Raw genomic sequence first — 25,660 nt, forward strand, 5'->3', positions numbered from 1 at the left:
CAATCAAGTTTCTAGAGCATCAGGTTATTGATGAGCCCGATGATGTGGTTACTTATCTCCTGTCTCACTCGTCTAGGTTTTGGAAGAAGAGATATGATCAGCTCGCCAAAGAGAAGGCCGACATGGAAGCAGCTTATGAGAGAGAGATGAAGAGGCTTCGTGCGACGTATCTTCCGATCTCGAGGGCTATAGACGACTGCTTTTAGGGCTCCATAGGATGTTTATTCTCTTTTTCTCTTGTATTGTATTTGGTTACCGAGACTGTACTACTTCTTTGGTGTAAAAAGTTTCAAAAAATTATATTGTTATGAGTATTCCACATATGTCTCAAAAAGTTTAATATTTTCAAAACATTTGCAAATAGATCTTTATAAAGTTCCTCCAATAAAAACAAATCATATGCACGAGCATTGCATGCATCATATGCATAAGCAGGTTTTGGTTCCGAGCTCTTGATACAATGGTCTAACTCTTTGCTCTTCATTTATTTTGAAGACAAGCTGACTCACCGGTATAACACTCGAGCCAATCACTCAAAGATCATGGAACATCTTGAGCAAGAGAACCGAGATTTGAAAGAGGAGATTGCCCGACTGACTGCCATGATGGAGTCAGTCCTTGCTGCTCAGAGCCAAGCTTCTCCAACTCCTGCAACTCCTCCCGCGAGGACTGTCATTTCTAAAGTGGTTACCTCTACAATGTCTGCTGCCACCGCCCGCTTCGCTTTGAATCTGCCTGCTGGATTCCCTTGGGGAATTCCACCCAATTTTGTGCTAGAGGGTTTCGCTCCCACTTTTGCTTCTATGCCGGCATCTAGCCTGGTCATGTCTGCGCCACCTCCTGTTGTGCACACTTTGCCGCTTGTAGAAGACACCATCTATCACTCCGAGCCATCTGAAGGCCCGGACGTTTATGAGAAGATGAATGAGATGAATGACCAATTCCTTGAACTTCGCAAGGAACTGAAAACGCTGAGAGGCAAAGATCTGTTTGGGAAGAGTGCTGCTGAACTGTGCTTAGTGCCTAATGTGAAAATCTCAGTCAAATTCAAAGTGCCTGACTTTGAGAAGTATAAGGGAAACTCGTGTCCACTCAGTCATCTTGTGATGTATGCCCGCAAGATGTCGACCCAGACAAATAATGATCAACTACTGATTCACTATTTCCAGGATAGCCTGACAGGTGCTGCACTCCGTTGGTATATGGGGCAAGATAGTGCAAGCATCCGCACTTTCAATGATCTAGGAGAGGCTTTTGTGAAACAGTACAAATACAACATGGACATGGCTCCGGACAGAGATCAACTGAGGGCGATGTCCCAAAAGGATAAGGAAACCTTCAAGGAGTATGCCCAGAGGTGGAGAGAATTGGCAGCTTAGATAGCGCCACCATTGGAGGAGAAGGAGATGACAAAGATCTTTCTGAAGACTTTGAGCTCTTTCTATTATGAGCGTATGATTGCTAGTGCTCCCTCGGACTTTATCGAAATGGTAAATATGGGGATGAGGCTAGAAGAGGGAGTCCGTGAAGGACGTCTATCCCGTGATGATTCTTCGGCAAAGAAGTATGGAGGATTTTCCAGGAAGAAGGAAGGGGAGACTCATGTTGTTTCTTCCCATAGCAAAAGAAGGCCCTCTGTAAGGAGGAAGGAAGTCCGACCAACTGTCAACCAACACCAGGTGGCTCATATAGCACCTGCTTTCAGAGAAGCTCAACAACCACAACAACAATCTCATCAACAACAACAGGCCTACTAGCCTCGCAATAACAACAACAACACCAACAATTATGAGAGGAAGAGGGTGACTTTTGACCCGATTCCTATGACCTACACTGAATTGTATCCTTCGTTGTGATCCTCCTTCTATGCCAGCCAATCCTCAATGGTGGTACAAGCCTGAACTTCATTGTGTGTATCATTCCGGCGCGCCCGGACATGACGTGGAGAACTGCTTTCCGTTGAAGACGAAGGTGCAAGACCTTGTGAGGAGTAGGATATTATTCTTTGAGGATGTAGGCCCGAATGTTAAGAAGAACCCATTGCCTGAGCATGGGAAGGCAGATGTCAACATGGTCCAGGGTTGTCCTGGAAAGTATAAGGTCCTTTATGTGAATGATATAAGGTAGTCCCTGGTGGAAATGCATAGGCTGTTGTGTGAGCACAATCACTATGAGCACGATCACGATAGGTTTCATGTGTGCACTGTCAATGAAAGAGGATGCTGCAAAGTAAGAAGGGACATCCAAGAGATGCTAGACCAAGGAATGATTGAGGTACTTCAAAATCGTAATGAGGATGAAGTTGATGTTATCACTCTTGTGTTCAATATTCCTGATCCTGTTGTTATTAAGTATGATGGCAGCAAAAAGAAGGTGGTTCCAACTCTTGTGATAAAGCCAACAGGCCTTGTCCTATATGTGTCAGATAAAGCGGTCCTGTACCATTACAATGCTGTTATGCTGGAAGATGGGAAGGATATGTCGTTGCCCTCAACCTCTGTTGTAAGCATATCCGATGTTAGTGGAGTGGCCCGTAGTGGTCGTGTTTTCTCGGCTCAGCCGAAATCCCATGAAAATGTCGTGAAGAGAGATATTGTTAGTCCTGCTGGTCCCGTGGGGACTTCTTCTTCAAATCATTCTATTCCGGTTGTGAAGGGTGTTGACCCTGTTATTGTCAAAGATGATAAAGCTCCTATCCTAGTTGGCTAGTCTGGCATATTGAGAGAGGATGGTGATTAGATGCTAAGGCTCATCAAGAGGAGCGAGTACAATGTTGTGGAGCAATTGCTTCAAACTCCATCAAAGATATATGTCTTATCTTTGTTAATGAATTCAGAGCCACACCGTGAAGCGTTGCAAAGGGTGCTGGACGTGGCATATGTGGATCACAATGTCACAATTGAACAGTTTGATAGCATTGTTGCAAATATAATTGCTTTCAATAATTTGAGCCTCTGCGATGATGATCTTCCCGAGGAGGGAAAAGACCACAATTTGGCCTTACATATCTTTATGAGTTGTAAAGACGATGCCCTGTCCAATGTGTTGGTGGACACAGGGTCATCACTTAATGTATTTCCAAAGTCCACTCTCGCCAAACTTTCATACCAGGGGCCTCCCATGAGGCAGAGTGGAGTGGTAGTAAAAGCTTTTGATGGATCGCGCAAGACCGTGATCGGTGAATTAGACCTCTCGATCAAGATTGGACCTAGTTATTTCCATATCACTTTCCAAGTTATGGACATACATCCGTCATACAGTTGTTTACTTGGTAGACCATGGATTCACGAGGCAGGTGCCGTGACATCCACCTTGCACCAAAAGTTGAAGTTCGTCAAGAACAAGAAGTTAGTGGTGATAGGGGGAGAGAAGGCTCTCTTGGTCAGCCATTTATCTTCCTTTTCCTACATCGATGCTGAGGATGAGGTTGGAACTCCATTCCAAGCCTTATCTATTGCTGAGCCTTCTAGGAAAGGACTTTCTTCATTTGTCTCCTACAATGACACGAAGTTGGCCATCGAATATGGCGCAACTAATGGTTTGGGGAAAATGATAAAGATGGAAGATAATAAATCCCGGGCTGGTATAAGGTATTCTTCCGGTGTTTCTAATGATCTTGGGTTGTTTCAGAGTGGAGGTTTCATCCACACCGAGGGAGATCAAGAAGCTGCTGCCATCATTGAAGAAGATGAAGAGGAAGACCTCGGCAACTTTGTCATACCTGGCGGGATCTGCAATAATTGGGTCGTTGTCGATGTTTCAACAGTTATCCATAAGTCAACGTAATATGTTCATTCTTGTTTGAAAACCCTTCTCCCTTGCCAAAAGGAGAAGTGAAGACATTGTTGGCATAATTGATTAATACAATGATATTCATTCAATAATCGCATGTTAAATGTTTGTTTTTCAAATTATTTTTTGCTTTTCGCATGAAATTGGTGATCACCATAAAACCCTAAAAAGAGAATAAAATCAATATTTTCATCTGCATAATGATTTGCCTTGTTTGAATGCTAAAATCTCTTTTATACTCAAAATCTTTATGCAGGTTGACCAACCCCATTGAACATAATGATCCAACACCATCTCCCGACTTTGAGTTCCCTGTATTTGAGGCAGAGGAAGATGATGTTGAAGAGATTCCTGATGAGATTACCTGTCTGCTTGAGTACGAGGAGAAGATCATTCAGCCACATCTTGAGAATCTGGAAACAAACAACTTGGGGTCTGAAGACTGCATTCGTGAAGTGAAGATTGGGGCACTCCTTGAAGAGCCTGTTAAGAAGGGGTTGATTGAGTTGCTACGAGAATATGTCAACGTCTTTGCCTGGTCGTATGAAGACATTCCTGATCTAGATACTGATATTATGCAACATTTCTTGTCGTTAAAGCCTGAGTGTGTACCTGTGAAGCAAAAGCTCAAAAGAACTCATCCTGATATGGCAGTGAAGATTAAAGAAGAAGTTCAGAAGCAAATTGATGCGGGGTTTCTGGTGACTTCTACATATCCTCAATGGGTGGCCAATATTGTGCCTGTACCTAAAAAAGATGGAAAAGTCCGAATGTGCGTGGATTACCGTGACCTGAATAAAGCTAGCCCAAAAGATGATTTTCCTCTACCACACATTGATATGTTGGTAGACAGTATGGCTAAATTCAATGTCTTTTCATTTATGGACGGATTTTCCGGTTATAATCAGATTAAAATGGCACCCGAGGATATGGAGAAGACAACATTCATCACACCTTGGGGAACATTCTTTTATCCAGTGATGCCCTTCGGTTTGGAGAACTCCAGAGCCACGTACCAACGTGCTATGACTACCTTGTTTCATGACACTATGCACAAAAAGACCGAGGTGTATGTCGACGATATGATTGCAAAGTCGAAAACGGAAGTTGAACATGTAGAACACTTGTTGAAGCTTTTCCAGCGTTTGAGGAAATACAAACTCCGCTTGAATCCAAATAAGTGTACATTTGGAGTCCGTTCCGGCAAGTTATTGGGCTTTATTGTCAGCAAGAGAGAGGTATTGAAGTTGATCTTTCTAAGGTCAAAGAAATACAAGAGATGTCTGCGCCCAAAACTGAGAAGCAAGTCTGAGGTTTTCTTGGCCGCTTGAATTACATTTCGAGATTTATATCCCACATGACTGCGACATGTGCGCCTATATTCAAGCTCCTCCGGAAAGATCAACGTCATGATTGGACCGAGGATTGCCAAAAGGCCTTTGACAATATCAAAGAGTATCGGTCTGAGCCTCAGATTCTGTCTCCGCCTGTTGAAGAGAGACCATTGATTATGTACTTGACTGTGCTTGATGATTCCATGGGTTGTGTCCTTGGTTAGCAAGATGAATCAGGAAAGAAAGAGTATGTAATATACTACTTAAGTAAGAAGTTCACTGACTGTGAGTCTCGGTACTCAATGCTTGAGAAGACATGCTATGCTTTGGCTTGGGCTGCTAAGCGTTTACGCCAGTATATGTTGAATCATACAACTTGGTTGATATCCAAAATGGATCCGATCAAGTATATCTTTGAGAAACCTACTTTAACTGGGAGGATTGCCCGTTGGCAGATGTTGTTATCTGAGTATGATATTGAGTATCGAGCTCAAAAAGCTATCAAAGGAAGTATCTTGGCTGACCATTTGGCGCATCAACCAATTGAAGACTATCAGTCCGTGCAATACGACTTCCCTGATGAGGAGATTTTGTATTTGAAAATGAAAGATTGTGATGAACCATTGCTTGAGGAAGGGCCAGAGCCTTGTTCCTGATGGGGTATGGTATTCGATGGCACTGTCAATCAGTATGAAAATGGTATTGGGGCAATGATTATTACTCCTCGAGGCACACATTTTCCTTTTACAGCATGGTTAACTTTCAAATGCACGAATAATATAGCGGAGTATGAGGCTTGTATTATGGGTTTGGAAGAATGTATTGATCTTAGGATCAAATATCTTGATGTTTATGGCGATTTGGCCCTTGTTGCTAATCAGATTAAGGGTAAATGGGAGACGAATCAGCCTGGCCTCATCCCATATAGAGATTATGAGAGGAGGATTTCAACTTTCTTTACTAAAGTTGACTTCCATCATATTCCTCGAGATGAGAATCGGATGGTGGATGCTCTCGCTATGCTTTCTTCAATGATTGATGTCAATTATTGGAATGAAGTCCCAAAGATTACTGTGATGCGCTTGGATAGACCAGCTCATGTGTTTGCAGTTAAGGAGATGAAAGATGATAAGCCGTGGTATTATGATATCAAGTGTTTTCTCCAAATTCAGACTTACCCGCCTGGGGCATCAGTTAAAGATAAGAAGACTTTGAGGAGATTATCTGGCAATTTCTACCTTAATGGTGATTTGCTTTACAAGAAGAATTTTGACATGGTCCTGCTCAGATGCGTGGATAGACACGAAGCAAACCTGTTGATGACTGAAGTCCATGAGGGTTCATTTGGTACTCATTCCAATGGACATGCCATGGAGAAAAAGATGTTGAGAGCAGGCTACTATTGGTTGACAATGGAGTCTGTCTGCTGCAAGTTTGTGAAGAAATGCCACAAGTGTCAGATCTATGCTGATAAGATTCATGTTCCCCCGGCGCTTCTGAATGTTATTTCCTCACCATGGCCTTTCTCCATGTGGGGAATTGACATGATTGGCATGGTTGAGCCTAAGGCATCGAACAACCACCGTTTTATTCTCGTAGCCATTGATTACTTCACCAAGTGGGTTGAAGTGGCATCGTATGCAAATGTGACCAGGCAGGTGGTTGTGAGGTTTATCAAGAATCAACTCATATGCTGATATGGTGTGCCAGACAAGATCATTACTGATAATGGATCTAACTTGAACAATAAGATGATGAAAGAGTTGTGTAGCGAGTTCAAGATTCAACATCATAATTCTTCTCCCTATATACCCAAGATGAATGGGGTTGTCGAAGCTGCTAACAAGAACATCAAGAAGATTATTCAGAAGATGGTCGTTACGTACAAAGATTGGCATGAGATGTTGCCATTTGCTTTGCATGGCTATCGCACATCCGTCCGCACTTCAACAGGGGAAACCCCTTTCTCTCTTGTATATGGCCTGGAGGTTGTGCTCCCCGTAGAGGTCGAGATCCCATCAATGAGAGTCTGGATGGAAGCTAAGTTGACTGAGGCTGAATGGGTTCAGAATCGTTATGACCAACTGAATTTGATTGAAAAGAAGAGATTAACTGCCATGTGCCATGGTGAGTTATATCAACAAAGGATGAAGAAAGCCTTTGATAAGAAGGTCAAGCCTCGTGTGTTCCGAGAAGGTGACCTCATGCTCAAGAAAGTCTTCTCTTTCGCGCCCGATTCCAGGGGCAAATGGACTCCAAACTATGAAGGTTCATACGTTGTTAAGAGAGCCTTTTCAGGCGGTGCTCTGTTGCTCACAACTATGGATGGGGAGGATTTCACTTGTCCTGTGAATTCAGATGCAGTCAAAAAATACTTCGCCTAAAATTAAAAATAGAATAGCTCGCTAAGTTGAAAACCGAAAGGGCGGCTTAGGCAAAAATGAGCGTCTCGGTGGATTGAAAACCCAAAAGGGCGATCCAGGAAAAGTTAGAGACATATAAAAAAATGAATATATATCCCGCTAGATTGAGTACCTCACCTTGGGGTAATCTAGGCAAAAATTAAGGATTTGGCAAGTAACTGTATCATGACAAGACTTTGTTCTACAACTGTCGTCTGTCAAAGATTCTCGCCCAGTCATTATCAACTGAAGTTTCGAATATAGTGGATTCAGAGTTGGTGGAGAAACGATCATTATGTTCAATGTAGCCCTTTTCCATGTATATCACCAATTTCAAATTTGTAAAGATCCATGGAGTCTCGCCATTTGTGGACTACCATTCTCATAAATAAATTTGAGCCTTTATCCAATTCTTTACCCTCTTATTTGTTTTTGTTTAACAAATGTTTGCATGTTTTAATTGATGAATATCAGTGTTTTAAACAAATAAAGTTTTCATAAATAAACTGTTTTAAACAAAGTGAACATTCACAATGACTGAAAGGATAAGTAGGATGTCCTCAGTGCTTTCCCAAGGATAGTATGATCGCCAAAGGGTAAGACATTTGTTCATATTTTGGCATTCTTATATCCTCTTCATTGGTATTCAAGTTGTCTCCTCAGTAGGAAGTTGCCTAGTGTAATTGATGAAGGGCTTGATTCCCTTTTCATTTATTTTGAAAAGGGGTATCCCTAGTATGTCGCTTGTTGATGAAGGATTCATTTCCGTTTTCTCCAGCAAGGGTAGTTCCCTCGAGAACATTTACAGCATGGCCCCAGTGGGGTTGCCAAATCAGAGTTTGATGTTTGTATCTCCTTCGGGCCTGAAGTTTTCTTCTAGCATTAGGAGCTGGCGATGAAGATGTTTATTTCCTTCTCCAGTGGAGCAAAATGCTATTATTTCCCTTTTGCAGAGTTTCCTCTCTGGCAGGTAGAAGGGAGTGTTTTGATTGATGTGCATCTGATTGATGGTTGTTTCCCATGGAGTTTCACATAATTCCTTAATAAGCTTCCCCAGTAGAGTTTCTTCTCCGGCGGATCTTATTGTTATTAAACCACCTGTCCCTAAGAGAGTTGATGGAAACTCCCCGACAGATTTTATGCATCTTCCTTATGTCAGGATTGTTTGCCCCAGGAAGACTTCTCCCGTGCAGAGTGTTATTTCCTGCAGTTGGAAGCTTTGACTTTGCCTATTCCCAGCTATGGTTAACGTTTTCCCTTGTTTACTCTTATTCCAGAGGTAATCCTCATCAGAGTTGAGTTCTCTGCTTGATCATCTTCTTTCGCTACTCCTGAATACATCTTCTTTGTACCCTCAGCGAGTGTAGCTTTGAGATAGGGCTTGATGTCCCCGATGATTTATTTTCATCCCTCTAGGGTTATTCCCAAGCTAAGTTCTCCAGTGGGCTTCTCCTTTCTTGTCGAGATGTTTGTCGAGTGTCTGCTCGTGATTCTTGGACTTGTTTGTGTTAGATATGTCTGTTTGTCAGCATTAATCATACACAAATCATGCATATACATGCATAATCATAGTATTCAGATATTCATGATTGCATTCTTTGCCATATATCTTTGTTTGTTATCTCCTGTTGATGGTGGAATGTCCTTCCCCAAGCAGATGTTTGTGTCTGATCTCTCCATATAAAGTCAACCCCATAGGCAGAAAGTGTCTATCTTTTCTTCTTTTTCCCCACTGAGTTATGTCCTCGTGGATGATTATTGTTTCAGTTTCCACCCCAGTGGTATATCGGGATGGAATTACTCCCCTGAGTTATATCCTCATCGGTTGAGTCTTGTTTGATTGTATCTTCCTAGTTTGTTCCTAGGTTGATTCCTTTCTTGTTATCCCCTGCAGTTTCCCTGTGGTTCAGTTGTTCAATTGCTCAGTAACCAGTAATTGTTCACTCTTTCCCCAACGGATTTTGTGGACTTCTACCCAGTAACCGGTAGTTGTAAGTCTTATTTCTGTGGTTTTCTACCCAGTAACTGGTAGATGTAATCCCCTCTTTGTTGATTATCTTTACCCAGTAGTCGGTATTGATATTCCTTCGTTTTTTAGTATACCACCGAGTAACCGGTGATATATCTCTTGGATAATTGCTTTTGTCAGGAAATTTGTCCCTAGCGAGTCATCTTTCATTTACCCTTGTTCGGTAATGATTGTTTCTCCTTCTGATCGGTCATCATTTTATACCCAGTAACCGGTATCCCGATGTCCTTTCTTTTCGGTCGATTTATCCTTTATTAACCCAGTAACCGATTGCGGATAATCTTCCATGCGAGTATGTTATCTACGTTTTTACCCATATAACGGTAGTAGATAATATATCTCATGCGCTCTTCAGTCGAAGTCTTTTTCTTCCCCAATCGAGTAAGATTCATATTTCCTTGTGGAATCGAATGTCCATCCCGTAAGTCGAGTTTGCTTTTTTCAGCCCTCCTTTCGGATGATGAGTGTCTTGGATGTATTCCCAATTCACGCCTGGTTGGTCACCTATAATATATCCAGTAACCGGTATCACTGGTGTTCCTTCTTTCTGCTCCCTATTATGACTTTTTTGTCCCCTGTGGAGTCAGATTTTTCCTGAGTTGAGATGTGCCTTTTGGATCCTCCTCAGATGTTTCGGACGATTGATATCTTTCACCCTTATACCGGTCTTAGATATTCTTTCTCCCTGAGCATGTTGTTCTCTCACCCAGTAACTGTTGTTTTGATAACATGTCTCTCTTTGAGTTTATTACCCAGTAGCCGGTAATATCTCGTTGTTTCTTCCTCAGATGAGCCCTTTGTGGACGTCCCCGTCTGAGTCCGGATTTTTTTCCCGATGTATCCTTTGTGGATAGTTTTGTTGTATTGGCATATTCCCCAATACATGCATCTTTGTGTCAGCTCGAGTCTTTCCATCGATTTATTTTCGTGGAATCCCTTTGTGTCTCCTAGCAAGTTTTCAAGTCGTGACCTGCTCACGCATTTTTACCTTATTTCCCTCAGAGTATCTGTCTCCCTAATGAGTGTGTTACTCCTATAGATCTTCAGTTTCTCCCGATTTCTTTTCCTTTGTGGTAATTATTCACCATGAAGATTTTATTTTACATGCATACATTTGCATCATGAGGTCTCTTAGGGACAAAAATTCGTCCCTTTCCTATTATTTAAGCCCATTCAATCTCGTCGAGACGAAGATTTTAACCTTCATATCTCTGGATAGAATGACCTTAAATAGGGGCATCTGTAAGACCCTAATTTTGACCCTAAGATCCCTTATGGCATCATGTTATTGCACAAGTGCATTGCCTCAAGGATCATAGCATGCTTGGCTCCTTAACCCTAGGGTTGGGACTTGTTTGAGTCGTTTGAGACCACCAAGCATGCTTGTATGGTATGTTATTGCATTTCTTATTTGATTACTAACCAAAAGCACAAAAATATGTCACTAACTCTTTTTTTTTTGAAGCTCAAGTGATCACGTACTCCACAATGCTCCTAGGAGGCTCCTAAGCCCAATGCAATGGCTAGATGAAGAAGAGAAAAAGCATGAAAATGGTCCACAAATTTCCTAGTCATCATATATGTCTCCCAAGTATCTCAATTTTCCAATTTGATCAAGATAACCCAAAGGGCTTGAAGATTGTTTCCCAAGGAAACCCTAATTTCACCGTGCTTTGACTGTGCCTTGCCCATGAAGCAATCTCAACCTCTGATCAAATTTAATCAAGGTAAGTTCTGTAATTTATAATTTTATGCATATATGAGCCTATTTGAGGCCCCTCAATCATTTATTCATCAAGATTGGAAGTTTGACCTTGAAAAGTTGACCAGTCAAGTCATCTGACTAAGCTGAGGTTCAATGAGATATAACTTTTGATGTATTTGTCAAATGAAGATGACCCCAAAGTAAAACATGTTCCTAAGAACCATATGAACAAATTTAATGTTCATAAAAAGTCCATTTTAAGCTTTAAAGGTCATCGTTCATTTCAAAACATTATAGGCCATTTTGACTGAAACCCTAATTTTGGGTCAACTTGCCAAGGGCATAACTTCCTTATTTTTTATGATTTTGAGATGAGACCAAAGGTTTGGAAAGCTTGAGATGTCTACTTAAAATTTTATGTTGGACAAAATTTCATAATCCTAAAATAAATACATGTGATATTGCAAAACATTATAGGTCATCTTGGACCTAATTCATTGAATTTGAAAAAGTACCCAACTTCAAATGCCCATAACTTTGTCATAGAAAATCCAAATGATGAAAACGTTGAGTCTAAATTGACCAATTTGAAAAGTTCAACAACTTTTATGTTTGAGATTTTCTCATTTGAAGCTTGTATCATGAGGACAGACGGGTTTAACCAAGCTTGCTTTTGGTTAACTTTTTCAAAGTGATTTGAATATTTTTTATACTTGAATTTTCCAAGCCAGTTTTGATCAATTTGCACATGAAAAATTGTAGATGTTTGATTGGCTGCATTTTATGTTAAAACATCTAACTGTACTATGATGTCTTAACTGATGTCATGACATACTTGAGTAGTATGCTGCAGGTTTAGCTAATACAGGATTTACTGAATGTGAAACTAGATGTTATGACATTCATCCCTGACAGCAGATACTGAGGTTTAGAATAGTTGGTTGTCTGTTATAACTCAGTATTTATCTCAGTCTGTTTATTCAGGAGAATACCAAACCTGGCATAAGGCCTACTGTCTGAATGTCAAACTGGATGTTATGACATTCATCAGTGACAGCATATACTGAATAATAGGCAGGTTGGTTTTTCTGCTTCAGTTCAGTATGTATCTCAGTCTGTTTATCAAGGGAATAACAGACCTGGCATAAGGCCATTGTGTAAATGTCAAACTGGATGTTTTGACATTTATTACTGTAAGTTGATATTGAAGTATAGACTGGTTGGTCTGCTACAGTACAATATTTAGCACAGTCTGTTTTCAGGAAAATAACAGACTTAGCATATGGTATATGTTTTAGTCGTCAAACTGAATGTTGTTACATTCATTCCTGACAGCATATGCTAAAGTGTAGGATGGTTAGTTTTTCTGTTTCAGCATTTTTCTCAGGCTATTCTTCAGGAGTCCAACAGCTGAGCTAAAATCCAGGAAACTAACAACTAAGCTACAATTAATGAACCTAACATATAGCCTATTTGTTAGTACCCTAATATGTGGAATATAGGTTAATTTGCTTAACCTTAATTTTAGGAAATACAAGTACAAGGCCCAAGTGCTGCAATATAAAAGGATGGCAATCCTTCTTTCAGAACTCGTGGGTTTTAGGCGTGAAGATTTTATTGGTCCATCATACTTCACTGCTGTATTTTTATGTGTCTCTTGTATTAGGTGTATCTTGTGAGCCAAACAATTATCACCTAGATGATTGCATTGGACTAGGGTGTTCATTGAGTTGTAAGTGTTGTGTCACTCTAAGCTTTTAAGCGTGAGTGTTGTGTATCTTGATTAAAGTTATACAGCACAATCGAGAGTTGTTTGAAGTGTGACTTCACCATTAACTTTAATCTAATTAAATGTTGTAATCACTGAGGTGATTGAGGGGGAGTGAGTAGGAACTCTGATCTTAGTGTAAGATTGAAATTGCATTGGGTAGGTATTAAGTGATAGGATTAAACAGTTGGTTTAAGGTCTGAATTAATACTACTAATAGTGGATTTCCTCCCTGGCTTGGTAGCCCTCAGACGTAGGTGTGTGTGACACCGAACTGGGTAAACAATTCCTTGTGTTATTTACTGCACTTACTTTTTAAGTTCTGCATAATTCTTGTCTGCGCAGAATTCGATGTCATAACATCCCGTGTGACATCGAAAGTCTAATAACTAGAATTTCAATTGGCATCAGAGCAGGCACCCTGCCTGTTAATTTGTGGGTGAGATCTAGGGAAGTTACTTTCTAGTACCATGGACAAGGATGTAGGATACTCAAATAGACCACCCATGCTGGATGGTTCTAACTATGATGACTGGAAGCCTCGTATGATAGCCTTCTTAAGGTATCTAGATAGCAAATTCTGGAGAGAGCTGTCAACAAAGGATGGGAACATCCAACGAAGACAGGTAAAGATGGAGTCAGTATGCAAATTCCTGAAGAAGATTGGGACAAGGAGCAAGAGGCATTAGCCCTTGGAAATTCTAAGGCCTTGAATGCATTGTTCAATGGAATAAGTAAGAACATCTTCAGACTGATGCATCACTGTGAGCTGGCTAAGGAAGTTTGGGATACCCTCAAGATAACTCATGAAGGTACCTCCAAGGTGAGGATGTCTAAACTTCAGATGCTGACCACCAAGTTTGAAAATCTGAGGATGAAAAAGGATGAGACTATTCATGACTTCCACATGAATATTCTTGAAATTGCCAACACTTCTGGTGGCTTAGGTGAGAAAATGGTTGAAGAGAAACTTGTAAGAAGGATTCTCAGATCATTGCCAAAGAGATTTGCCATGAAGGTCACAACCATAGAAGAGGCTCAAGATATCAGCAATATGAAGGTTGATGAGCTTATTGGGTCACTCCAAACCTTTGAAATGGGATTATGTGAGGATGCTGAAAACAAGAACAAAAGCATAGCTTTTGTATCAAATACTGAAGAGGATTCAGAAGAAGGAAATGGAGGAAATGAAAGCATTTCAGAAGCCATAGCCATGCTTGGGAGACAGTTCAACAAGTTCATAAAGAAGGTTGATCAACAGGGCAGACCTAATGTCAAGAACTTCTTATCTGACATCAGTAGAAGACCAAAACATGAAGAAAATGTCACCCAAGGCAAGGGAATCCAGTGCCATGGATGTGAAGGTTTTGGTCACATTAGAGCTGAATGCCCTACCTTCCTCAAGATGCAAAAGAAGGGGCTATCTCTCACCTGGTCTGAAGGAGATTCTGAGAGTGAATCTGAAGGAGAATCTGCTAAACATGTCACTGCACTAACTAGTGTTTGTGCCTCCGATGATGACTCAAGTGGAGATGAACTTACCTTTGATGAACTTGTTGCTTCATATAAAGAGCTATGTGTCAAAAGTGCAGAAGTATGCATCCAAGGAGAAAAGCAGAAGAAACTCATCAAGGAACTAGAAGCTGAAAAACAGAAGCATCTGACAGTCATAGATGGCCTGAATGGTGAGATAGCATTGCTGACATCTAAGCTAGAACAAATGACAAAATCCATCAGAATGCTGAATAAAGGAACTGACACCTTGGAAGAGATTCTAAAGGTGGGACAGAAGTCAGGAACCATGTCTGGTTTAGGCTTTGTTAAGAAATCCTCAGCTGAACTCAAACGCTCAAAGGCTGAAGTTCAGAAACTCAAGCAGAAGTCACAACCGATGTCTCAACATCAGGGAACCAGGATGAGTAACCATCAGAAGAAGAAATTTCAGAGATGGAGATGTCACTATTGTGGTAGATTTGGTCACATAAAACCCTTCTGGTACATGTTGCATGGTTATCCTAACCAAACCCCTCAAGTCAGACCTAAGCAGAAGGCATCTAACCATAATGCCCCCATTAAGAAACAACAATGGGTTGCTAAACAGACACCTCAAGTCAGACCTAAGCAGAAGGCATCTAAGCATAGTGCCCTCAGTGAGAAACAACAATGGGTTGCTAAACTAGCTCACATATCCCTTAGGGCATCTACCAGACAAGACTGGTATTTTGATAGTGGCTGCTCAAGACATATGACTGGGATGAGCAACTTATTGGTGGATATACAACCTCATGCTACCAGGTATGTGACATTTGGTGATGGAGCTAAAGGAGAAATCAAGGGTGTTGGTAAGCTGGACTGTCCTGGAGTTCCAAAACTGAGTAATGTGTTGTTAGTAAAAGGACTAACTGCTAATCTCATCAGCATAAGCCAGCTATGTGATCAAGGCTTCAATGTACAGTTCACTAAGGAAGGATGTGTGGTGATGAATGGTTGCAATCAGGAAGTTATGAGAGGAGCCAGATCCAAAGATAACTGTTATCTATGGGAATCTAGAGTCTCACACTACTCCTCAAAGTGCCCCTTAGCCAAGGAAGAGCAAGAAGTGAAGTTGTGGCATGGAAGACTTGGACAACTTCATTTAAGAGGAATGAAGAAGATCATATCCAAGGAAGCAATTAGAGGAATCCCAAATCTGCTTATGGATGAAAGAAAAGGCTGTGGAAAATGTCAGGTGGGCAAGCTAAACAAGATGCCACATTCCAAGATGGGACATTCAAAATCTGCCAAACTTATGGAACTGGTGCCAATGCACTTAATGGTACCTATGCAGATTGAAAGCCATGAGTCATCCTCACCTATTGGTGTCGCATTACGCGAAAAACCGGCGGGAAAACAAAACAACAGAGCCGCCACCGTGCGTTATTTATCCCAAAAGAGGGAAAGGAAACGCTCAAAGTAAACCTGGAAAAGACATGGTCTCGCGACCAGAGAGAGATGGGATCGGGAGTCGGTTATGCGAAGGGAAGGTATTAGCACCCCTACGCATCCGTCGTACTCGACGGGATCCACGCACAAAAGGAAGGATAAGGTTGCTAAAAACTGCTCAAACACTGCACACACTGGCTAAAAGGAGACACAGAAAGACAAAAGAAACTAACTCGGCAGGATATCGCATCCTGGGCCTACGTAGTCTGTCAGGCACAGACATCAGAGTCGACGTAGTTCGGGACAGGGGGAAACGTGCTCGCTAGGATATCGCATCCTATGCATACGTATCTTCTTGGACTAAAGAAGAATCAGAGCACTCGTAGCTCGGCTAACGCACGCCAAACAAAACCACACAGGAAACCGACTGCCAATCGTTAGACTTACGTCAGACTCCGCACAAACAGGCAAACATGGAAACCGAATGCCAATCGCTGGACTTACATCAGACTCCGAACCAACAAACACACACACAGGAAACCAACTGCCAATCGCTGGACTTACGTCAGACTCCAACAAGCAAACAAGACACAGGAAACCAACTGCCGATCGCTGGACTTACGTCAGACTCCAACCAGAAAAGGAGAAACAACTCACACAAACAAAACAAAAGGGCGCACGGAGAGATCTGCTCATCTCCTGCCTACATACCTCATCTGGTATGAGGATCTGGGCGACGTAGTTCCCCTACGCAGGGAAAGAACTTCTAACCTAACCAGAGACTGGGAAATGACATACTAGAAGGGAGACTAACTCGAGCCTAATAGTTATCATGTAAATTCACCATGGTCCTAGGTTGAAGTTTCTATCTAACTTGCACAGGGAGCAAGCTATCCTAAACAGCACAAACAGTCATACAGAAGCACAAAGCAGGCACACACACTATATACAAACAGAGGGGCTCAAACAAGGCTAGGCTTTAGTCAAGGGGTCATGTCAACCTCGACAAACAAGCCACTGTATCAGGGTGATGTTAGCTCTTAACCCTAACATTGAGAGTTAGGGTGAAGCAGATGAAATGGGAAGTGAAGATAAGACTTCACAGCTCTTATCCCTGGCCTGGGAGAGCTTCAGACAAATGAAAGTGTGGGAGTTCAGAAAGCAGGAACTCTTCTATCCACATGTGACTGACTCAACAAAGATCTTGGGTTAATATCCACAATGCATCAACACAAGGTGTGTGAGCAAAGTGGATGACACACTGAGTAGCAGGAGATGGGTTGCACATCTCTTTTATCTGCCAATTGCCTTATCAAAGGTCTTTTCCTGCTTGGCACAGAAATAAACAAACACAAGCATGCCTCTTAAGGAGGGCTTCAGACAGGTGCCTGCCCAAGTAACAGGACAGGTCTTCCAGACTACATGAAGTCAGAGAAGTTATACCTTAATGCTTATGCAACCAAGCAAAGCAAAAGCAAGTTCAAATGAACTTAAGCAACTAATGTACCTGAAAACAATCTAACTCAGTCAGTACACAACTCAAAAAGTCAAACAGACAGTTAAATGGTCAACAGTCAACAGACATTGTCAAACAAGCAAAGCAACCATGTGCAAGGCACAAGCTCAACTCAAATGAGCTAAAAGCCACCTACAAAACAAGTCAAGATTAGTCAACATCAACCAAACAAACCAACTTAAGCAATGTGAACCAATCTCCTCAAGGCCATATGCTTCTTATCCTGAAAACAAAGCTCAAACATAAGCACCAACCACTAGGACAAGGCCTAGGGTCAAAGAGGGAGAAATAATTCAAAACAGAACATGAAAATTGACATGAAGCAACTTAAATCAATTAAGAACATCATCCAAAAGTTCTCATGTCAATAGCATCAACCAAATTCATTTCACAAATCAAATAAGGCAAGGCATGCAAGTTCAAAGCTCATTGAAGCAACAGAATGAACAAATCCACATTAATTCAAAAATGATTCAATAAATCTCCATAAAAATCATGGCTAAACATAACACATCACATGATCAACATACCAAAAATCAAGGCATTTGGACAAGATTAAGCATGGCAATCAAATTCCATAAGTCAAGGCAAGCACAAACAAGCTCAATTGAGACACAAAATGCTACATCAACTTAGCACAAGCCTAAAACATAATTCAAACATGATAAATACCTCCAATCAAAGCCACAACAAACTTCAATATGTCTATAATCAATGTGCAAAATTTCAAGTTCATATGATAAAGCATAAGCATTTCACAAATCATGGAAGTTCAAGACTATTCAAAAGTGCACAAATGATCATCCAGAAAGAAAAATCTCAAACAAAAAAAAAATGAATCCAAAAATTCCACAAAACATCATGAGCAATCACAACATCCAGAAGACGCATCATACAAAAAATCACATCATTTGGCATTCATTTGGCAAGGAAAAGAAAATCATCAAATTGAGCAAGCAAAGGTGTGACACACATTGTCACACCTACATCAACCAGATCATATCTCAACAACCATAAATGCTAAAAATGCAAACTCAACACCAAAATGACCAGCAAGATGTCTAGTTTAAGCATACCAAATTTCAAAATCATTGGATTAAAACTCATCATTTCACAAAGCATATGGCAAGGTAGGTCAAGAAAACACATGCATACACAAACCCTAAGCCAAAACATTTTTCAACCATGCACAATTTCTGGAAAAATAGCCAAAAAATACTAGACATGATGAGGATCAAGATGCAAAAAACCACACATTAATTGGATCAACATTGATTGAGTTATGATTTTTGGAACTGAAGAAAAAATTAAAAAAACATGAATGAAGCATGTATGAACATGGATGAGAAATGAAATAAAATGCAAATGGCAATTTGGATTTGTGCTGAGCCAAGAATCGAACTGTGCGCCAATTTGAACGCTGGTGCGCTACTGAGTGAAACGCCCCGTTTCACTAAAGGACGTGGCAGGGAAAACGAATATGGTCCAATCAATATGCCATGCCAGCAACACGTGGTCCAGTACATGGCTAATAACATAAAAACGCATGCAAGGCACGCTGAAACGGATCAAATGAGTTTCTGGACAGAAAACCCTAACACCTTCATCCACCTTCATCGTGTTCTTGAGGCCTCATGAACAAATGTGCCAGAAATTAAAAACAGTTATATCATTATGCTCATCTTTCCACACACAACACGAATCCATGCTCAATTTATTCTAATTCCACGCATATCAAGCAAATCGAGCACATTCATTTTCACCTATCAAACTTAAATCTAACATAACTAACTCGTTTCTCCATGGAATTTAATGATCTAAAGCTCAGTGTACTCAGCATTAAAGGATCTACAACATGCATATAACAATTTCATGAATCATGGAATTCGAATTCTGACCTTGTTGAAGCTACAGAACTGGAATTGCTCGCATCAGGTCTTGTAATGCTCAAACAGATGTTCCTCAATGCTTATATGGATGAATGGATGAGGAATGATAGCTCAATCGTGCTTGATCTTGCTTGAATCTCCAACTGCCATTGATGGATGTAAACTTCAACAGCTTCGAATCTTGATGAATTCCTCTGGATCTTGCTCTAACAATGCTCCACTATGCTCCTATGTGATGAATCAACCAAGAACAAGGCAATGCTTTTGCAAAATTTTGATGAAAATTGAGAGAGAAAGTTTGAAGAGATTTTTCAGATCTGAGAATTATGAAGTGTTAATGCTGAAATTTGTTAGGGTTTGTACTTTATACTCCCTCCTAATCATGTTCTTAATCATGTTTAGGCATTTGGCAAGTGGATTAGGAAAACAAGGTGTAAATGCAAATTACCACTTCACCTCTATGCATGGGAAAAGCAATGGAACAGTGCACGAATTTGGGCTTGAATCCACTCAAAATTCTGTTTGTAAACCAATGGAAGTGTTGAAATGTGTAAACAATGCATTATTTTTAAATTTGAAAATTCCTTCCAAAATTCAAATGAAAAAACAAATAATTATGTGATGAGAATGCATGGCTTGTGATGCATGATTTGGATAGTATATGTCAAGACATGAATGTACAAAAAAGAACCACTCCAATTGGCCTTATGGTTTAAAAGTTATGCATGCTTGAAGTTCAAATTCACTTGGCCATGATTGATCCATATCTTTTCAACCATACATGAGAAATTCATGATCTTGGACTTTTTGGAAATGGGAGAGCAAGATCTTCAACTTTCATGTTGGACAAAATTTCATTTGAAGCTTTCTTGATGATGTAATCTTGAGGAGAAAACCTTTCCATTTTTGGCAATTTCAAATTACAGGTCACTTACTATTTTTGGAAAGTTCTGATCTGACCTCAAATTCTTCATTGTTGATGTTTGAAATGTCAAATGAGACTTGTATGGACATGAATGAGGCCTCTCTAACCATCTCCCACCTTCAAATCCATGATTGAACTGACAGTTGACTTTGGTTGACTTTCTAGGGTTTTAGATGAATTGATCAATGACTGATGACCTCTGAGCCTTCCATGCTTGATCAAACTACTTCAAAATGATCCTTGGGTCACATGAACTCATTTTACCAACCCTAGGGCTTTGATCCCATGAAGAATGCACTTGCTTGCTTGCACAGTTGAATCTCTTGATGCCAGTCTGACTGATGACATGCAATGAACTATGTAATGAACAATGCAATGTTAATGACCTAAAATGAAAATGTATGTACAAATGGGAGGTGCAAATTTGAGGTGCTACAGCTGCCCCTATTCAATCAACTGGGAACCCGAATGGATGAGAGTAATGGCTGTCAGACTTTCAGGGTAAACAGGGATTGAATACCAAAGAACCGTAGAAATTTGCACTATGCGGGGGATCCAAGAAAGGAAAATTCACCAACGGAAGCTTCCACTGGATCTGATATTTGTCACTGAACCAGACAAGATGTCTACCAACGACTTCACTGGGGATTTTGATTTTTTTTCTCTCAAAGGAACCACATCCAGACATCGAAGGACGATGAATGGGAAGAGAAATCACAACTAGACGCCAACGGACGACTAGGAAAAACTCGACGTTTATCGAAACTAACGGAGAGGTAACCAGACATTAATGAATGACTGGGAAAGAAATACAACCAGACGTCAACGGATGACTAGGAAAAACTCGACGTTTATCGAAACCAACGGAGAGGTAACCAGACATCAACGGATGAATGGGAAAGAAATACATCTAGATGTCATCGGACAACTAGGAAAAACTCGACGTTTATCGAAACCAACGGAGAGGTAACCAGACATCAACGGACGAATGGAAAAGAAATACATCTAGATGTCATCGGACAACTAGGAAAAACTCAACGTTTACCAAAACCAACGGAGAGGTGACCAGACATCAACAGATGAACTGGGAAAAGGGAATACCACTAGACGTCAACGGACGCATAGGAAAAACTCAATGTTTACCGAAACCAACGGAGAGGTGACCAGACATCAACGGATGAATGGGAAGACTCGACCAGACGTCAACGGACGAAAGGGAGAAGCTCGACGTTTATCGACACCAACGGAGAAGGAGAAGCTCGACGTTTATCGACACCAACAGAGAAGGAGAAGCTCGACGTTTATCGACACCAACGGAGAAGGAGAAGCTCGACGTTTATCGACACCAACGGAGAAGGAGAAGCTCGACGTTTATCGACACCAACGGAGAAGGAGAAACAGACATCAACGGATGACCTGTGGGGAGGATACAACTATACGTCAACGGACGAATAGGAAAAACTCAACGTTTATCGAAACCAACGGAGAGGTGGCTCACTGGGGATCAAGGTCACGACAGAGAGCAGACAAGAAGGAACGCCAAGGATACCGGGTTGTAGGCATGAAACAGGTGACCGACCAAAGCGTGAATTGGTTTGTGTTCCAAAACACTCATCATCCTGAAGAGGGCTAGAAAAGCAATCTTGTTAAAGGATGGACATTCGATTCCACAAGGAATACGAATCTTACTCAGTTGGGGAAACAAACAAAGGGTTCAACCAAAGAGCACATGAGATATATTATCTATAGCCGTCAAAACGTAGATAATACACTCGCATGGAAGATTATCCTAACCGGGTTGTAGGTTGTTAAAGGATAGATCGACCGAAAACGTGAATTGGTGTGTGTTCCAAAACACTCAACATCCTGAAGAGAGCGAAAGCAAACTTGTTAAAGGATGGATATTCGACTCCACAAGGAATACGAATCTTACTCAACTGGGAAGAACAAAACTTCGACCAAAGAGCGCATGAGACATATTATCTATAGCCGTCAAAACGTAGATAATATACTCGCATGGAAGATTATCCATAACCGGGTTGTAGGTTGTTAAATGGATAAATCGACCGGAATCGTGAATTGGTGTGTGTTCCAAAACACTCAACATCCTGAAGACAGCGAAACCAAACTTGTTAAAGGATGGACATTCGATTCCACAAGGAATACGAATCTTACTCGACTGGGAAGGACAAAACTTCGACCAGAGAGCGCATGAGATATATTATCTATAGCCGTCAAAACGTAGATAATACACTCGCATGGCAGATTATCCATAACCGGTTTGTAGGTTGTTAGATGGATAAATCGACCGAAAAGAAAGGCATCGGGATACCATGACTAAGTATGTAAAGATGACCAATCAAAAGGGGAAACCACAAACGTTACCAGCAAACGGTGAATGAAAGATGACCCACTGAGGATAAAATTGCTTACTCGGAGCAATTACCCACGAGGAAGGGGAAGACCCGCTGGGGATAAAGTTGCTTAAGCAAAGCAAATATCCGAAACGGAAAAGGACTATCAATACCAACAACTGGATAATGATAACCACAAAGAGGGGATTACATCTACCGGTTAGTAGGCAGAAAACCACAATAAAAGCAACTATCATCGACTAGGATGAGCATAAAGGTTGACTCCACAAAGGGGAGAACATGGAGTTTACATCTACCGGTTAGTAGGTAGAAGACCACAAAGATAGGACTTACAACTACCGGTTCGTAGGTAGAAGCCAACAAATAATCTGCTGAGGGACAGAGTGAGAAAAAGGATTTACAACTACCGGGTAATAGGTAGAAGACCACCAAGATAGGACTTACAACTACCGGGTAGTAGGTAGAGGCCATAAATTCCGCTGAGGATAAGATGAATGAGTGCCGGTTAGTGAGCAACTATTCATTTATACCACAGGGAAGCACAAGAGACAGCCACAAGGAAGCCAGTTTAGGATCGACCCAAAAAGGCAGACTGAATTAAGACTCATCCTAATGAGGAAAGAACTCAATAGGGAAAACCCATCCTGTTATGTGTGTCGGGAGGGAACGGAAACAACCGTCATCCACAAGGATATAACTCAGTGGGGAGTGCAGAAGGAAATGGTAGACACTTTATGCCTAAGGGGTCGACTCTATATGGAGAGATCAGACACGCCCATATCTGCTAGGGGAATAGATCCAAGCTGGCAAGATGCTACCAATTGTAGGGAGTAACACTGTTGGGGATACCCAATTCTGAAATCAATCCAATGGCGCGATGCTAAACTCTTTCCGACAACCCAATCTCGGATGGTTACCACGGCCTGGGGCTAATGGATATGTTTGCAATGCTGATGCATGAGTTTTTTTTTTAGCGCAATGCCCCATGATCATGGAAATGCTACGCACTAATGATGCAATATGCTATGTTTATCTAAATGATGAATGCATGAAAACACATCTCCTCCAGAGACAACACCGGGGAGCTCCAGGAACTGCACTGAGGATTTCAATACCACGTCAATTTCCACCCTGCTGGGGAAAGACAACCCTTGTTGGGGATGACCTCCATCGAACCCGAACTGCTTAGGGATTACCCTGCTAAGGGGAGCAAACAATGCTTATCTCTACTGGGGATAACTTCAACGAACCCGATCCGCTTGGGGACCTTGCTGGGGGAAAACCATCAACACAACCTCTGCTGGGAAGACAGTAACCTTCAGACTTGCTGAGGAGACACTGATCTCGAATCTGCCAGGGAGATAACACTCTCAAACCCATTGGGGAGATACGGCCTATTGGACACGGACCGCCCTTCGACTCGTCGAACACTGGTGTTCACCATCCCACCACAGCGTTGACTTTCCACTTTTGAGAACTCCCAGACTCATCTGGACTTTTCTGATTCATCACCTTGTATTCCCGACTTCTCCGTACTCCACGGAGATCAAACTCCTGGGATTCATACAAACTTTCCAGTCCCTAGACTTTGAAGAGTCTTCTTGATTACCCTCTAGGATCATCGTCCTTCTTTCGCCGTCTTTTCACCGTTCTTCTATCCCTTGCCCCTGGTTGGACTCTGCGGGGATCTCTTGTCAAAGTATTTCACATCACAACCTGCAAGTGAGTGAACATAGCTAACAGCACCTGCAAAAGAGATCGTTAGATAAAAGCGTGCCCCAGGCGTGCCATAGTTCCAACACTTAGGTCACTCAAACTTCCGAATAAGATTTCCAGATTCCAATCTTATAAGCATGCATCGGAAGGGACCTCTATGTTTCAAAATGCAAGTATTCTTATCAAAAATAAACAGATGTTTTTGCAATCAAAGCGGTAATAAAGACAAAAATAAAATCATTTGACTAAACACGCATTTTATTGACTGAAACAAAAAGGTAGCTCAGAACCGAGCAACACACAGGAAGCAATCCCTGGAAAGAGGTGATCGCGCACAAAAGGGAAACTCTATCCTAATGGCAATGTGAAACCGTGATCTCATCGGGTTCCAACTCGGTTACACCCCATATGTCTTCAAGACTTTCCGCACTTTCTGTCTTCTGAACAAGACGCTTCCGATCGATCTCTGTCGGAGATTATCCAAATTATATCCAAAGCCCAAACGATCATGCTAGACGCAGTTGTTCGTTTCAATCCCTCTTTTGCCTGGACCGCCCTTTCGGGTTTTCAGTCCACCGGGATACCCTTTTTTGCCCAAGTCGCCCTTGTGGGGTTTTCGACTTGCCGGGTGTACAGTTTTTCTTTCTTTATCCCTAATTTTTGCCCGAACCTTTTTCCTCTTTTTTTTTGGTTCGCCGGGATGCCCATTTTTGCCTGGACTCTTTTGTTCTTTTTGTCCAGCGGGTCAATTTTACGAAGTATTTTTTTTGACTGCGTCCGCATTCACAGGGGATGGAAAATCTTCGTCATTCGTGGTCGTTGACAACAACGCTCTGTCAGAGAAAACCTTCTTAACCACGAATGGGATCCATAACTGTATATCCGCTTGCCCCTACGATCGTTGAGGAGGAAGGATCATTTTCAATACCAGCTCTCCCACGTGGTACGCACGAGGTCGCACTTTTCGATCAACAACACGCTTCATTCACTGGGTACAACTGCCCCATGACAAATAACTGCTAGCCTCTTTTCCTCAGTCAGGCTCAACGTGTCATGCTGAGTCCCTATCCACTCAGCCTTCTCTAATTTCTCATCCATCGGGGCTCTCCATAATGGGATCTAGGCTTCAGTAGGTAATACCACTTCTATCCCATACACGAGCGAGTGCGGCGTTGCCCCAGTAGACGTACGCACCGAAGATCGATACCCAGGATACAAGCTTCGTACTCAGCCACCATTGTTGGTGCATTCAAATGTTATCCGGGCAACAAAAGGAATGTGGGATCT

Source organism: Lathyrus oleraceus, chromosome 1, assembly GCF_024323335.1.
Source record: "Lathyrus oleraceus cultivar Zhongwan6 chromosome 1, CAAS_Psat_ZW6_1.0, whole genome shotgun sequence".
Lineage (NCBI taxonomy): Eukaryota > Viridiplantae > Streptophyta > Magnoliopsida > Fabales > Fabaceae > Lathyrus > Lathyrus oleraceus.